Consider the following 17060-nt stretch of genomic DNA (forward strand, 5'->3'; position numbering starts at 1 on the left):
CCACTTGACCCTCAGTCCAATTCTGACATCCCTCATGTAAAAAACTGGATTTTTGATTTACCGTAAAATCCTTTTCTCTTAGGTTCATTGACGGACGCAGTCCTCTGATGCATATCAGTAGGGTTATACTGCCCCCTACAGGAGTAGGACACTAGGCAGAAAAAATGTTCTGGCTACGCCTAAGGGCAGTCCCAGGGGGTATACCCTCTCTTCCTGCTTAGGATGTCAGTTTTGTATCAAAGCAGTGTCAGAGAAAACAATACCAACTCAAAATAGAGGGGCGGGTACTGCGTCCATCAATGAACCTAAGAGAAAAGGATTTTACGGTAAGTCAAAAATCCAGTTTTCGCTATCCTTCATTGAAGGATGCAGTCCTCTGATGCATTAGGGACGTCCCAAAGCAGTACCACAAAAAAAAATGAGGGGTGGGAACAGCAGAAAAAAAAAAAAGTCCCCAAGGCTAGACACAGCCAACCAGGCAACACGGGACAAGATTAGTAAGATGAGGCCCACCTGAAACAAACAGTAAACACCCTCAAGAAAGGCCAAAAAAAAAGCCCCCTAAACAGCAGCCTGCAAAATTTTGCGGCCAAAAGAGGTATCAGCCGATGCCAACACATCCACCTACTAAAATTTGGTAAAGGTGTGAACAGACGACCGGGTAGCTGCCTTGCAAGCCTGATGCGCCCGAGTAGAATGTGCCTTAACAGGCAAAGGTGGAAACTGACCCTTAATTGAATAAGCCTGCACCACCGTCTGATCCATCTGGAAATAGTCACAGCAGACGTAGGCAGCCCTTTCCTTGGGCCATCCGTGAGCACAAAGAACGAATCTGACTTATGAAAAGACTCAGTAGTTGCCAAGTACACCTTGATTGCCCAAACTACATTCCGAGTATGCAGAGGATATTCCTTAGGATGTTTCGGCTGAGGACAGAAAGATGGCAATGCAATGTCCTCGTTAGGTGAAAATTAGAAACCACCTTCGGAAGGACGGATCTTGACGAAGTACCGTCTCTATGAACCACCGTACAGGGAGAACGACAGGACAAAGCCGCCAGTTCCGACACCCTGCGCGCAGAAGTGATAGCCACCAAGAAGGCCACCTTCTGGAATAGGGTAAGCAGGGGAATCTCCCGAATACTTTCGAAAGGAGGCTTCTGGAGAACTGACAGCACTAAATTAAGGTCCCAAGGTGGTAAAGGAAGTTGCACCAGAGTTACCAAGTGTCGCTCCCCCTGGATGATTTTACGTACCAGGAAATGGGTGGCCAAGGGGCCTTTGGAAGAAAATTGCCAAGGCCAATACCTGTTCCTTGATAGTACTTAAGGCCAGCTTTTGATCAACTCCCTGTTGGAAAGCCAAAATTCGAGCCACCGAGTAAGAGAGAGGGGGAACCCCAAGAGACTCACACCACGCAATATAAGACTTTCGCGTACGATAATAAATCTTCCTAGAAGTCGCTTTCCTTTCTTTAAGCAAAGTGGGAATCGCGGAAGCAGACAATCCCCTGTCCTTCAGCACCTGGCTGTCAACAGCCAAGCTGTCAAAGCCAGGGACCGTAAAGCAGGATGGAAGATTGGCCCTTGAGACAGTAGATCCTCTCGAGAGGAAGTCTCCAAGGAGTGTCTGCGACTAGCCTGACCAGGTCGGCGTACCAAGCTCGGGGGGGGGGGGGGGCCAGTCCAGATCCACAAGAATGACCAGAATCCCTTCCATCTCGATCCTGCGAAGAAGTCTTGGAAGTAACTTGAGGAGGAAAGGCATACATCAGCTGATACTGACCTCAAAGGGCCACTAGCGCGTCCGCCAGAGGGTCCCGCGAGTGGGCCACAAACCTCTGCACTTTCCTGTTGATTCCAGACGCCAACAGATCCACGTCTAAAGTGCCCCAACAAAGGCACAACTGCTGGAACACCTCTGGATGTAGGGACCATACCCCTGCATCCAAGGCCTGTCGACTGAGGTAATCCGCCTGCCAATTTTCCACTCCTGAAATGTGGAGAGAGCTAGAACAAGGCGCTCTGCCCAACGTAGAATGCCTGCCACTTCCAAGGCTGCAAGGACACTCTTGGTGCCTCCTTGGTGATTGATATAGGCCACACCCATGGCATTGTCCGATTGAATGTGCACTGGACATCCCCTCAGGGGCTCGGTCCAGTGGACTATGCAAAGTCTGATCGCTCTCAGCTCCAAGACATTGATCGGTAACCTGGATTCCTCCAGGGACCACACCCCCTAAGCAGAGAACCTGCCTAGGACTCCTCCCGACCCGGATAGACTTGCATCCGTGGTGACAATTGTCCAGTATATAGGGAGGAAGGATCTTCCTTGCTTGAGCATCGGGGTCCAAAGCCACCAGATCAGGGACTTCCTGGTCACCAGAGTTTGAAAAGGATTTCCCTCTGGAGGATCCTTGTGTGGAATTGAGTGAAGGGAACCGCCTCGAAGGACGACACCATCAGTCCCAGAACTCGCATTCAGGTTCGAAGGAACGACCATTTGCTGGACAGCAACAGCTGAACCACAGTCTGAAGTTTCAAGAGTTTTTCCAGAGAAAGAAACACCCTGGCTGCGGACGAGTCCAAAGTCAGGCCCAGATAGTCCAGTCTCGTGGAAGGGACCAGAGATGACTTCCGAAGGTTCAGAATCCACCCGAACTCCTCCAGAGTTCTCATGGTGATTTCCAAATTCATTGTCAGCACCTTAGGGGACTCGACACGGAGAAGCAGATCGTCCAGGTAACCCAGGACCGATATCCCCCGCTGCCGTAGCAGCGCCAAAACCTGACCCAATGCCTTTGTGAAAACTCGAGCGGAGGCGAGACCAAAGGGTAATGCCACAAACTGATAGTGATCCTCTCCCATGGCAAAACGGAGAAACTGTTGGTGACCTGCACAGATTGGGATGTAAAGGTAGGCATCTTTGATGTCTATGGAGGCCAGAAAATCCCCTGATGTAGGGAAGCCACCACCGTGCGAACCAAATTTATCTTGAATTTCTATGGAACCATTCAGTGCCTTCAGGTCCAGGATTGGACGCACCTTGCCTGCCTTCCTGGGAACCGTGAACCGGTTGGAATAAAAACCCTGAAATTTCCACACATGGAACCATCACCCTTTGTTGTACCAGGTACTGTACTGCCCCATAGAGCACCAGCAAGTGATCTGGGTACAGCCGTACATTGGAGGGGAAAAACCTTACCAGAGGGATGGATCGAAACTTGATCTTGTAACCGGACCTTATGAACTCCTGAACCCACCTGTCTGGGATCTGGGCCAGCCACAGGTCCAAGAACCGGGGAGACGCCCCCCACTACAGATATGGGTGAGGGCGCACCTCCAGGCCAAGGAGGTCTTGTCCGCTGGCCTGGAAAAAACAGACTTGTTTGCCAGACCAGGGTCGCTTGGAACCACCCGAGGGAGTCTTGAAGGACTTTGCCTTATCGACTGCCCCCGAGGGATGAAAACATTTTGGGAGCTGAAAAGGAGGGACTCCGTCTGCGACGAGGGTCCCTACCCTTGTTGGCCTGTGGAAGAAAAGTACTCTTCCCCCCCCCGTGAGACCCTTAATGATGCCATCCAGGATAGCGCCAAACAGGAAATCTCCTTGGAATGGGAGATCCGTCAAAGTCTTCTTAGAAGTTTGATCCGCAGACCATCACTTCCGCCAAAGTATACGGCGGATAACCACCGCCAAGACCGACAGTTGGCCCAATAAGGGAGCAATGTCTAGCACGGCATTGCAAACAAATTGCAGCCCCTGCACCAGCTGGTCCAACAGCTCCCAAATGGCAGGAGGGACTTGCTTGCCCTCCAAGTCAAGGCGTTGTAACTTCGCCCATTCAGTCAATGTCTGTGTGACAAGGGCAAACCTAAACACTGGTCTCAGTGCAGTCCCCGCCAGGGAGTACATATTGTAGACCACAGCCTCTGCCTTCCTATTCTCTGGGTCCTTATTCCAGTGGCGTAATCCCGTCCTTTAACGATAGCCTTATTCAGTCTGGAGACCGGTGGATCCACCTTGGGTGGCACAGTCCACTTCTTTACCAGAGACTCCTCAAAAGGGTAGCATCTAGCAATCTGCTTAGACATCCCAGGGGAACGTCTTGGATTCGTGAGCATGTTGGAAAAAAAGCAGGAAAGGGAAAAATATTTTCCGCCCTGGATGGCTTGTGAGTGCCAAACGTAACCTGTGCCCCAGGTGCAGCCGCATCCTCTAATTTCAGGGTCTCATGCACAGAAACAATCAGTGCGTCCACCAGCACCTTCTTGCGTGGCAGTGGAGGTAGCGATGTCATCTTCACTATCGGAGGTGACAGGGTGTGAGGTTGCAGACATGGCAAGGAGACCAGTGTCTGTCAGACTCAGAATCTGAGGCACCAGATGGGGCAGGGGTAGGCGGAGGGCGTTTCTTAGCACCTCGTCCTTTAAAGGCCACCACTACCTGGGACACAAATGCTTCCAGAACTGCCAAAATTTGCCTCGGTAGATAGCTGAGTTCTGGAGGGCCCTGTGGCCTCCAAGAGGGGGGTCAGGTGGGGACACGTTATGCAGGGTCCATGTTGTCCCAATATGCTACAGCACCCCCCCTCCCCCGAAGGTCAGGCAACGTGCTGAAGACCCGTCCCAAAATGCAGCAGCAGGTCCCGAACGTCTGCACATGTCAGCAGTAACTCTCCAAAAGGAAATGAGCTCAGAAACTGCCCAGGGTAAAGGGAGGGGGCTCCACCCACAGAACAACCGAACTCCCATGCAGTTTCCTAGCAGAGAATCCACCGTAAAATGGCCGAACCGGGTGTACTAAGATGGCCGCCGATCTCTGCAGCACATGTGGCTACTAGAAAAAGGTGGCCCCGCACGGCGAGCGGAGCATCCGCTGAGGAGGATCCTCAGGGGGACCCCCAGACTCGAGCGTAATCAAGCAGCAGGTGGGCCCTGTAAGTACAGACCGTGACCCCCCCCCGCACGATCGTTAGGCTGCCCCGCCGCTGGCACAACCCCCCCCCCCCAATCCAGCCTGAGAAACGTGGTCCCAGCCCACGGAAGTAGACCCAAAACAGCCCCCCCACGGAGTTGGGGGGGAAGGATAGAATAGGGGGTGCATGATAGGACAGAGGGAAACCTGGGCTTGTGAGGGTCCGACCGTCCCAGGGAGAGGCCTGCATCCACCCCAAAATCTGCCAGGGGGGGAACATTTACTCACCATACCAGGAACACAAGGGGCGCTACCTCCTGACAGGACCACTCTCCGCTGAAGTGGGGGGCTGTTGGCCATATAGGAACGCTGCGACTCCGGCCTAGACCTGGCGAGACGTTTATCTTGCGGGGCCAGTCCCCGTCCAGTGGGACTATGTCGCGGCCGACCCATCACGGAGCTAAGGTCTGCACGCGCTGGCTGGGGTGACCACTGGATCTATACATCCAGCCCGTCGCCCAGATCCAGCATAGTTGCTTGTAGAACTCTCTCAGGAAAAAATCCGGCGAAAGCTAGCTAAAAAATTATCTACAACACTTTTTGCCATGACCAGAGATCCCAGCAAAGAACTAGGTCCTTACTCCTGGCTGGGCAGATTAAAACTGACATCCTATGCAGGAAGAGAGAGGGTATACCCCCCTGGGACTGTCCATAGGCGTAGCCAGAACTTTTTTTTTCTGCCTAGTGTCCTACTCCTGTAGGGGGCAGTACAACCCTACTGATATGCATCCGAGGACTGCATCCGTCAATGAACGATAGAGAAACTGGATTTTTGTCTTACTGTAAAATCCTTTTCGCTGCGGTTCCCTGAAGGACACAGCTCCATGTCTTTTAAACCCTTGGGCTTATGCTGCTCTCTCTTCAGGAGTAGGACTAGGCGGAAACAATTTTGTCTACACCCCAAAAACAGTCCCAGGGGGTATACCATCATATCCCGCTATAGGACTTCAGTTTGTAACAAGCAGTGTCAGAAGAATGCATAACTCAACAGAGGGCGGGTGCATTGTATGTCGGTGAACCTCACAGAAAAGGATTTTACGGTAAGGCAAAAATCCAGTTTTCGCTTTCGTTCACTGACGGATACAGCTCCATGTCTTTTAGACCCTTGGGATGTCCCAAAGCAGCATCAACATGAGGAGTTGGAAAAACACAGCAATAAATATAATTCCCAACAGGGCTAAACATAGCCAACCAGTTAAAACAGGAGCTCAACAAGGAACAACTGGAGCTCACCACAAGGAAAAAAATAAACCCTCAAGAGGCGGGAGCCTCTGCAAACGCAGCCTGCAAAACTTTGCGGCCAAAAGCAGCATCTGAAGATGCAAGTACATCCACCTTATCAAACTTTGTGAATGTGTGTACAGACCACTGACGCCTGATGATGGAAGGCCCAGAAGGCACTAAGCGCCCTTGTACAATGCGCCTTGACAGGGAAAGGAGGAACCTGACCCTTAATAGAATAGGCCTGCACCACTGTCTGCCTGATCCATCTAGAAATGGTCACAGCAGATACGGCCTGCCCCTTACGAGGTCCATCCGTAAGAAGAAACAAAGAATCGGATTTCCGAATTGCCCTGACTACATCCAAGGAATGTAGAGCAATTTCTTTAGGATGTGTAGGCTTAGGACATAAGGATGGCAACACAATATCTTCATTCAAATTAAACCCTGAGACAACCTTAGGAAGGAACGCCTGACAGGGTGGCAACACCACCTTGTCCCTATGAATCACCAAGTAGGGTGACCGACAGGACAACACAGCCAACTCCGACACGTGACATGCGGAAGTAATAACTACTAAGCCACCTTCTGCGACAGAGTGAGCAGAGGAATTTCTCAAATATTTTCAAAAGAAGGCTTTTGAAGCACCGACAAAACCAAATTGAGATCCCACAGAGGTTCCAGGGAACGCCTAGGAGGAACCAGATGGTAAACTCCCTGCACAAAAGTGTGAACCAAGGACTTCACCTTTGGAAAAAAAATAGCCAAGGTGGAAATCTGGTCCTTGATGGTGCCCAGAGTCAAATTTTGATCTACACCCAATAATAGAAACTCCAACAGGCAAGACACAGAAAAGGAGCGGGGAGAAACCTGCCGCGACTCACACCAAGTAATGTACACCTTCCAAACTCGATGATAAACCTTCCTGGAAGTAGATTTCCTAGCCTTCAACAGCATAGGAATCGCCCACTCCGACAGCCCTCTGTCTTTCAGCACCTGGCTTTCAATAGCCAAACCCTTAAAGCCAGCGCCTATAAAGCAGGAGGGAAGATTGGTCCCTGAGAGGAAGTTTCCAAGGGACGTCTGCTACCAGGCTTGCGTACCAAGACCGGTGAGGCCAGTCTGGTGTCACCAGAACTACTGGTATTCCTTCTACCTCGATTCTGCGTAGCAGTCTCGACAGAAGTTGTATTGGAGGAAAGTCATAAATCAGACGATACTGACCCCAAGGGGCCACCAGGGCGTCTGCGGTGTCGGCCAGAGGATCCTGAGACCTTGACATGAACCTCTGCACCTTCCTGTTAAGACGGGAAGCCAGCAGGTCCACATAGGGGGTCCCCCACCTTAGACACAGTTGATGAAATACCTCCAGGCGAAGAGACCATTCTCCCGGATCCAACGTCTGGCGACTGGGATAGTCCGCTTGCCAATTCTCTACTCCCGGAATGTGCAGAGCAGAGAGGGCCGGAACATATTGTTCTGCCCACCTCAAGACGCCGGCCACTTCCCAGGCTGCCAGGGCACTCTTTGTGTCCCCTTGATGATTGACATATGCCACAGCCGTAGCATTGTCCGATTGTATCCGCACAGGGCATCCCTGCAGATGATCCGTCTATTGAGACAGACAAAGTCTGATCGCCCGGATTTCCAGGATGTTGATCGGCAACCTGGACTCCTCCCGAATCCAGACACCTTGGGCTGAACGCACTCCCAAGCCACCTCCCCAATCCAGACAGACTGGCATCCGTGGTGATTACAGTCCAATACAGGGGAAGAAAAGATTTTCCCAGACTAGGGCCGGGGAGCAGAGCCACCATAGGAGACTCCCTCGAACCTCCGACTCAACAGGATCAGATTGTCCAATGATATTGGATCCTTGTTCCATTTGATCAGAATATCCCTTTGCAAAGGTCTGGTGTGGAACTGTGCAAACGGAACCGCCTCGAAGGTGGAAACCATCAGCCCCAGCATTTGCATGCAAGTCCTGAGTGACGATCGATGGTTGGACAACAGGAACCGAACAGCATCCTGTAGCTTCAGAAGTTTTGTCTGAGGAAGAAACACCCATGTTGACGCTGAAGCCGAGGAAGACTCTCCACGCAGAAGCAGATTGCCCAGGTAACCTAGTACCGCAATCCCCTTCTGCTGTAACAAGGCCAGCACAGGGGCCGACACTCGAGGAGCTGAGACGAGACCAAAGGGTAATGCCATGAATTGAAAGTGCTCCTCGCCCACTGCAAAACTAAGAAAACGCTGATGCCCAACAGATATTGGAATATGAAGGTAAGCGTCCTTGAGATCGATAGAAGCCAGCAGATCTCCTTAATGAAAGCTACTACTGTGTGGATGGACTCCATCCCAAATTTCTGAACCCGCACAAAGTGGTTCAGAGCCTTGAGATCCAAGATCGGATGAACCTTACCTTCCTTCCTGGGAACTGTAAACAGATTTGAATAAAAACCTTGAAAACGTTCAACTCTGGAACGGCACAATAACTCTTTGTACTAACAGGCCCTGCACTGCTCCGTAGAGGCCCTGTGGCCACTCTGGAGACAGGCGTAAGTTGGAAGGAAAGAAAGAACCTTGCCGTATCGAAAATCGATCTTATAACTGAACCAAATCAGATTGTGAACCCATTTGTCCTAAATGAGCGAGGTCCACGGATCCAGAAAGAAGCGAAGCTGTCCCCCCACCCCAAACGTGGGTGGGGGCGCCCCTTCAGGCCGAGGAAGGCTTGTCTGTGGAACCAGAAGTGCCCACTTTGGAGTTACCATTCCAGGGTCTCTTGGAGCCTCCTGCCGAAAAGAAGGGACCCCGCTTACGGTGAGGTTCCTTGCCCTTAGCAGCCTGTGGAAGCAATGTACTCTTGCCTCCCGTGAGGCCCTTAATGATCTCTTTCATAGAGGCACCGAACAGACGGTCACCTAGAAAAGGAAGATCAGTCAGCACCTTTTTGGAAGCCTGGTCAACTGACCAGTACTTCAACCAGATCATGCGGCGAAGGATCGCAGCTGTCAGAGAAATCCTGCTGGCCAAGGGGGCCACATCTAGGGATGTATCACAAATATGCTGTAACCCTTGGATCAACTGATCTGCCAGGTCTGCCAGCTCAGAAGGGTGTTGACTCCCCGCAAAATCTTAGCCCATTCCGTTAAGGTCTGGGATACCAAGGTGATGGCAAACACCAGTCTTAAAATTGAACCAGCCACGGTGAAGAGGTACCGGACCAGTGCCTCGCCTCTTTTGTCCACGGGGTCCTTAAAAGACAGGGAATCCACCACCGGCAAAAGTGTGGCCTTATTTAGCCTGGAAACCTGAGAATCCACCGACAGTCGAACCGTTCGTTTTTTGAGAAGAGACTCCTCAAAGGGATATCTCCTAGCAAAACGCTTAGGTATTTCAACCATGCGTTTCGGGAAACCCCACTGACTAGTGACAATTTAGTCAAAATAGGCAGGAAAGGGAAACACTTTGGTCACCTTGGACGATTTGTGGGTGCCAAACTACACCGGCTTCGCCGACTCCTTCAACTTTAAAGTTTCCCGCACTGACACAATTAGGGCCTCCACCAGCGATTTTTCAAGCGAGGCTGCAGAGGAGGACGACTCATCCTCACTATTGGAGCACTCAGCATGCGTGGACGCAGACCCAGTGGGCTGACTTTTGTCTGTGGCGACCAAATCCACCTCATAATCTGAGGAAGCAGAGGATACAGGTGAAGGTGCTGCTTGCCAGGCCTCCTTTGCAGGGCCATATCTACTTTGGCTACTAGCGACTGCAGAGCTACCGTCATGGCTGCCAGGGCAGACTGGGACCCAGAGGCTCCTGCAGCTTCCAGGAGTGGATCGGGTGGTGAAACGCGCTCCACAGGCTCCATGACCACAAAGGGTTAAATACAGCTGAGGAAGGATATATACCCCCAGAGACTGGAGAACGCCAAAACAGTCTGCCACACTGCTGGAAAGAGGAAACGCTTTCCTGACACTAGAGGCCCCTGCAGCCTCAGCACTGAATCAGACTACTGGAAAATGGACGCCATTAAAACTCTATGGGGAAACCAAAAACATAGCCGCTGGAGTACACAAACATGGCCGCCGAAGCCGGGAATATAGAATCCACGGCAAAATGGCGGCACCACGCGGCGCTGTACAGGACCCTGGACCCCAGGGAAAATTTCAGCGACCCCCCCCCGCAGCACCCAGGTACGGACACCCCCTACAGGGGGCCGACAGCGGAAACACCCACCGCTCCTCTGCCCCAGCACAATGCAGCCCCCCTCCCCAAATTCACCCATGCCTCCAAAAGGGGCCAGGGGGTAGATAAGGGCACCTACTCAGGGGGAAACCCCGCAAAAGGAGAAGGGGGAAAAACACACTAGGGAGGAAGGACACAGCACAGAAGGGTCCTACCATCCCCAGGGGGGGGGCCCGCGACCACCCCAGCAATTCTGCAGGAAAGAAGGGGGGGGGGGACACTTCTCACCATACCACGGTCATCAGGCGAACGTCACTCCCAGCAGTCCACTGCACCAGCTTGGAATGGAGGTGCTGCGGCCTAAGGCACACTGCGACTCTGGTCGTAACTGCTGTCGTGACCAGGGCTATATGACCTCGTGAGGTGTTTCACCCTCTGGTCAGCCCCCATCCAGTGGGGCTATGTCGCGGCAAACGCAGAGCTAAAAGTTGGGTCGCGCTCGCAGGCCAGACTGGGAAGACCGTAAGGATCTAAGATATCCAGTGCATTACCCAATCTGGCTGTTGGTTGTAGTTCACACAGGAACAGTTGATTGTAGTTCACACAGGAACAAAAATAATAAAGAAAAAGTAAAAAAATGTATTTGAATGGGAAAAAATGTCAGGATCGCAGAGAGACAAGTCCTTACTCCTGACTAGGCATAAAAACACTGTTTACTGTTTAGGTATTGCGCTGATTATTATTATTTTTTACCCATCTTTCATGCAGTTTTTGCAGTGAATTAGCAGCAATTACTTATCCCTAGATTGGCTTAATACACAAACCTCTTAGGTCCTGGGCGCTTGATTACTCACCTGTATATTCTATAGGGACAACTTTTTGTCTTATATCAGCAGCCATGGACATCTTTGGTTATATGGATAAACGTGATGTCAATTTGGAAGAAGTTTTTAGTTCCACTAAGGAAAGAACAGGCATAGACCTAGATAGTAATTTTAAGCAATTGAAACACTTAATGAAAAAACAAATTAAAATCTGGTGGGACATTAACACACAAGACCTTTACATAAAAGAAGGTATCGCTCCCAGAAGATTGAGATGGGACATACCAGCCTATGATGGCCTCCAGGAAAAGGAACTAGAAGATGAATGGCTAAATTTTTTTAATAAAATTAAAGCAAGGCTCCTTGAGTTAATTATAAAAAGAAGGCAGACTAAATTAAGAAAGTTAGAAACCAGCATTAAGGATTTAAAGAACTTACTATCTCCACTAGTTAATACACAGGAGTATATAGACAAATCAAAGGCGGTACAGGAGTATGTGACAAAAATTGATAAAGAGACTAAATTCAAAAAGGTGAAAAAACACCAAGGAGATAACGAGAAAATTCTTCCAAGGGAAGTGAACCTTCTAGATCCCATGCATGTATCCCATACACGTAAAAAAAACACCACAGAATAATTTGTCTAGGGTCCAGTTCCAGAAGGAACAAGATAATACTGTTCCCCCGGAAACACATAATCAGAGATCAAGAGACCAGGTGAGATCCCCCGATCATTACCATGTATATCCCACAACACATTCCCCCTACAGAGGACACAGGGGTGCTTTAAACTACTAGGAGAGGAGGGTATCAGAGAGGGGGGTATCAAGATCAATACATGAGAGGAGGGACCACTTACAATCGGGGCCAGTACCAGGGGGACTATTACAGGGGAACAGGACATTACGGGAACAATTGGACACAACAACAGGAGTACAAACAGGAGAGAGACAGAATGGAGGAGAGACCACAACAAGGGAGAGGAAGGAGACAGAAAAATAGAGAGACAACTAGGTGCCGGCATTTTTAATTTAGGTAAAGTGATTTTAACTGAATCGGAATTGAGGATTTTAGATTTAGGTTTGAATTTTATCCCTCATGTGAACATTAATAAATTTGATGCTTACATTGATATACAGAAGTTTGTACAGAAATTAAACATAAAGAAATTTGTGGAATTAAATAAAGAGAATTTTAATAACAACAAGAATATGGATAATGTTTATAAACACAGCGGATTGGATTGGAATGAGTCTGTGTTTAACCCCAAAAGCAAACAAAGTGAATTTTTAGATGTTTTTAAAAAAATGGTAGAAAAGGATCTTAAAACTATTAACACGAAAGACATGGAAAATATAGATTGTTTAAAGAAATAGAAAAAGGGATTAAAGAATTAGAAAAAAGAAAGGATATCATCATTCATGCCACGGATAAGGGAGGAGCAATAGTTATTTTGGATAACAAGATTATAATGAAGAAATGGCAAGATTACTGGCGACGAAGGACACATACAAGAAACTTCCTGGGAACCCTACACATAAATTGAAGCATGAACTAAAGAAAATTATCAATAAAGGTAAAAAAATAGGCATTCTCACAGACAAATAAGCAAAGTATCTGATCCCCAAAGCACCTCGAGTACCCACTATATATTATCTGCCCAAGATACACAAAAATCAGAAGAAACCTCCGTGCAGACCTATAATAAGTGGGATCGATTAAATTTTTTCCAGGATCGGTGAATGTATCGATCTTTACTTACAAGACATTGTGGTACATAATCGGTCCCGTTTAAAGGACAGTGGAGAATTGATTAAAATACTAGAAGAACATTCAGTTGGAGAAATATGCCTTATGGCAACAGTGGATGTGAATGCTTTATATACAAGCATTGATCAATGGGCCCTAAGAAGTAAAACAGATTTAAAAAATAAACAAATTGACTTTATCCTTGAATTATTGAACTTCGCCATGAAAAAGAATTATTTCTGGTATAGAAAGCGATATTACCAGCAATGCAAAGGTTTAGCTATGGGGGCTAAAAATGCCCCCAGTGTAGCAAACCTTGTAGTAGCCAAGTGGGAGGAGGAAGAAATATATGAAAAATGGCCAGAGATGGCGTTTTATAAATGCTACATTGATGATATTCTCATTTTTGGGAAGGAACCCAGAGTAATCTGGAATATTTTCTTCAAGAGCTCAATGATAATAGGTATGGCCTGAGTTTTACAGGAGTATTCAATAAAGAAGTACATTTTTTAGATCTGGTTCTGTTTAAGACTGAAGGTAGAATAGATACTAAAACCTTTTTCAAAGACACTGACCGGAACAGTTACATACCCACCATCAGCTGCCACCACAGAAGGTGGATCTACAATACACCCAGGGGCCAATTTACTAGGATCAGGTGTAACTGCCTTTTTGATAAAGATTTTTTTACCCAAACTGATTTGCTAACAGAAAGATTTCTGGAGAAAGACTATGAATACAAACTCTTGGTTAATGAAAGAAATAGAATTTTTCAAAAAGTGAGTTGTTTAGGAAGAACAAGGAGAAAAGTAACATGGAGGCTGTAATATTATCAAAGTATACAGCGCTTGACACAGTAATCTCAATCTCAGCAAAAGCTTAAGATAAAGGTGAGCCCATACAAACTATATGTAATTCCATAAATCACTTAGTAATGAAAGTCCATATAGAAAAAAGGAGTCCAAGAGGAATTCCCGCAGACCAGGTGGTAATTATAGAGATAAAGCCTCAACCAAACACCAATAAGTGTGGCCTCTTACCAGAGTTGAATGATCCCCATTACATCTGTGTATCCATTGGGGGTCATAAGGATTTCCTGTAAGGCGTGCTGAGATCCCTGTAATGGGGATCATTCAACTCTGGTAAGAGGCCACACTTATTGGTGTTTGGTGGAGGCTTTATCTCTATAGTCAAGTGCTGTATACCTTGTTTTTATTTTCTTATAGTTGAGGTTTTACAACTGTTTTATACTAGCAGCTGATACTTTATCTTTGTAACCTTATCTATCAAGCGCAGTGTAATTTGTTTTTATATCTGTAATATTATCACCAATTATAACCAACAATCAAAGAAACTAGAAAAAGTGATAAATAAGTATTGGCCAATACTGTTACAGGATGAAACCTTAAAGAAGATCATCCCTAAAAGACCGAAGTTTGTTTATAGAAAAAAATAGAATTCGTAATAAAATGGTCCATAACATATTGGACCCTCCTCTGTCACGTACCTGGTAGAAGAGCCTGATACGATGAGGAAGGCCTCTCTTACACCTCTGACTCGGGGCCCCTGATAGGGCAGACAGGTAGCACAAGAGTGCAGAGTGGCACGAGTGCCTATTGGTTTTGATAGTAGCTTAGCCGGACGAACTGTCAGGATCAAGCAGGGGAAGACTGTCGGTGGACCGCAGCGGAGCAGGAGTGCCGTATGGACACCACTGGACAGGAGCAGGCTGAGTCTGTCAGTAGGTTGCAGCAGAGCAGGAATGCCGGATGGACACCACCGAGCAGGAGACAGGAGAAGGCCGAGTCCGTCAGCGGGTTGCAGCGGAGCAGGAATGCCGGATGGACACCAGTGGAAAGTAGGCAGAGACTAACAGCAGGCAGTCCAGCAGGGTATTCGGCAGGAACAGGGTCAGGCAAACCGGGTCATACACTGACAGAGGGCTCAGGTGCAGATGTACCGGCAGAAGCGTGGTCAAAGACAAGCTGGGGTCAGTGCAGGCAGAGTTCAGGAGAAGTCAAGGCAAGCCGGGTCGATAACAGTAATCAGATGCAGGTTTACAGGTAGCAGGTATACACAGGAACGCTGTAGATAAGACAGCACTGAAGCACAGCACAGGCTAAGTTTAAATAGCCCCCTTGATGACAGTACAAGCAACAGGTGCATGCACTTGAGCAATGGGCGTAGCCTATGCACAGCAAGCTGTCTAGAAGAACCATTCTGTCTATGGGAATGTCCTTCCTGACATCCTCAGACAATCCAAATGTTCCCAGACATGAAAGGGTTTGTAAAATGTAACCAATGCAAAGCATGAAGAACAACGAAAAAAGGTAAACCAAGAAATTTATAGCGAATAATACCAAGAAAGAATATAAGATCAACTCTTTAACCACTTCAGCCCCGCCCTCCGTACATTTACTGCGGCACTCTGCCACTGCTGGGCAAAGCGACGTAGCCCTACGTCTCTCGCTCAGGAGACTCTAGGGGGCGAGCCGTTGGCGCGCTCCCGCCCATGCTCGTTAGCTGGGGAGCCAGCGCGTGTGACCGGCGGCTCCGATGGCCACCGGCCACTCGTGATCTACCGCAACAGAGAGAGAAGGACAGACGGCTGATGTAAACACAGCCGTCTGTCATTCTCCCTGAAGTGATCACAGAGTCTATGTGATCCTGCTATATAGGATCGCATGTCTCTGTGATTACTTCACAAGCCATGCCCCCTGACAGTTACAATCACACCCCTAGGGACACTTTTACCCCTTGATCACCAGTACAGCTAACCCCTTCCCTGCCAGTGTCATTTTTACAATAACAGTGCATATTTTTAGCACTGATTACTGTAGTAATGTCACTGGTACTCCCAAAAGTGTCTAAAATGTCAGTTAGGGGTCCGATCTGTCCGCCACAATGTCGCAGTCCAGCAAAAAAAAAAATCGCAGATCGCCGCCATTACTAGTAAAAAAAAAAAAACAATAAAAATTACATAAATCTTTCCCGTAGTTAGTAAACGCAATAACTTTTGCACAAACCAATCAAAATACTCTTATTGCGATTTTTTTTACCAAAAATATGTAGCAGAAAACAAATTGGCCTAAAATGTTAAAAATTTAGATTTTTACATTTTTTTTGAGAATTTCATATAAAAAAAATTTGAAAAATATTGTTATTTTTTCAAAATTGTCGCTCTTCTTTTGTTTATAGCGCAAAAAATAAAAATCACACAGGTGATTAAATACCACCAAAAGAAAACGGAATTTTTGTAAAATCTTACCTGTAAAATTCCTTTCTCTGAGTCCTCCGACAGTCGCCGCCTCTTCATATTCGTCACTAATGGGGTTATTGACCTTTTCTCCGTAGGAGTGCTAGGCAACAGAATATATTAATATCAAAGCTTTTAGCATATCCCACCCCCAGGGGGTGGTCCCCTCAGTCAATACCTCCTTGCTTCCTGCATACCAACTCAGTTTCAGTAGAATAGCAGTAGAGTATACAAACAAACCCCAAAAGAGGGGCGGGGGCGGCGACTGTCGGAGGACTCAGAGAAAGGAATTTTACAGGTAAGATTTTACAAAAATTCAGTTTTCTCTTACGTCCTCCGACAGTCGCCGCTTCTTCATATTCGTCACTAATGGGGACGTCCCATAGCAGTGTAGACATGAGGGGTGGGAAAACAGCAGCCGCGCCTAAAGCAACACAATACCCACATCAGAGAAAGGAACCTTACCAAAGTAAGAGAACCAACTGGGCAACAGGAAAACGTGCTCAACAGGAGCAACAACCCAGGAAAAAACAAGTAACTCAGGGGTAAAAACACCCCAACAACCAAGGGCCCAAACAAGGGACCCTAAGGCACCTCCGCACTAAGGACTTTACGGCCAAAAGAAGCATCTGCCGATGCCTGAACATCCACTTTGTAAAATTTGGAGAAGGTGTGAACGGACGACCAAGTCGCCGCCTTACACACCTGGGCCACAGAAGCCCGATGATGACAGGCCCAAGACGTACTCAGAGATCTGGTAGAGTGCGCCTTCACAGGCACGGGAGGAACCTTCCCCTTCAAAGCATAGGCCTGCTCAATGGTCTGTCTGATCCATTTGGC

This window comes from Pelophylax lessonae, assembly GCF_965119305.1.
Source record: "Pelophylax lessonae genome assembly, chromosome: 2".
In the NCBI taxonomy this organism is placed as follows: Eukaryota; Metazoa; Chordata; class Amphibia; order Anura; family Ranidae; genus Pelophylax; species Pelophylax lessonae.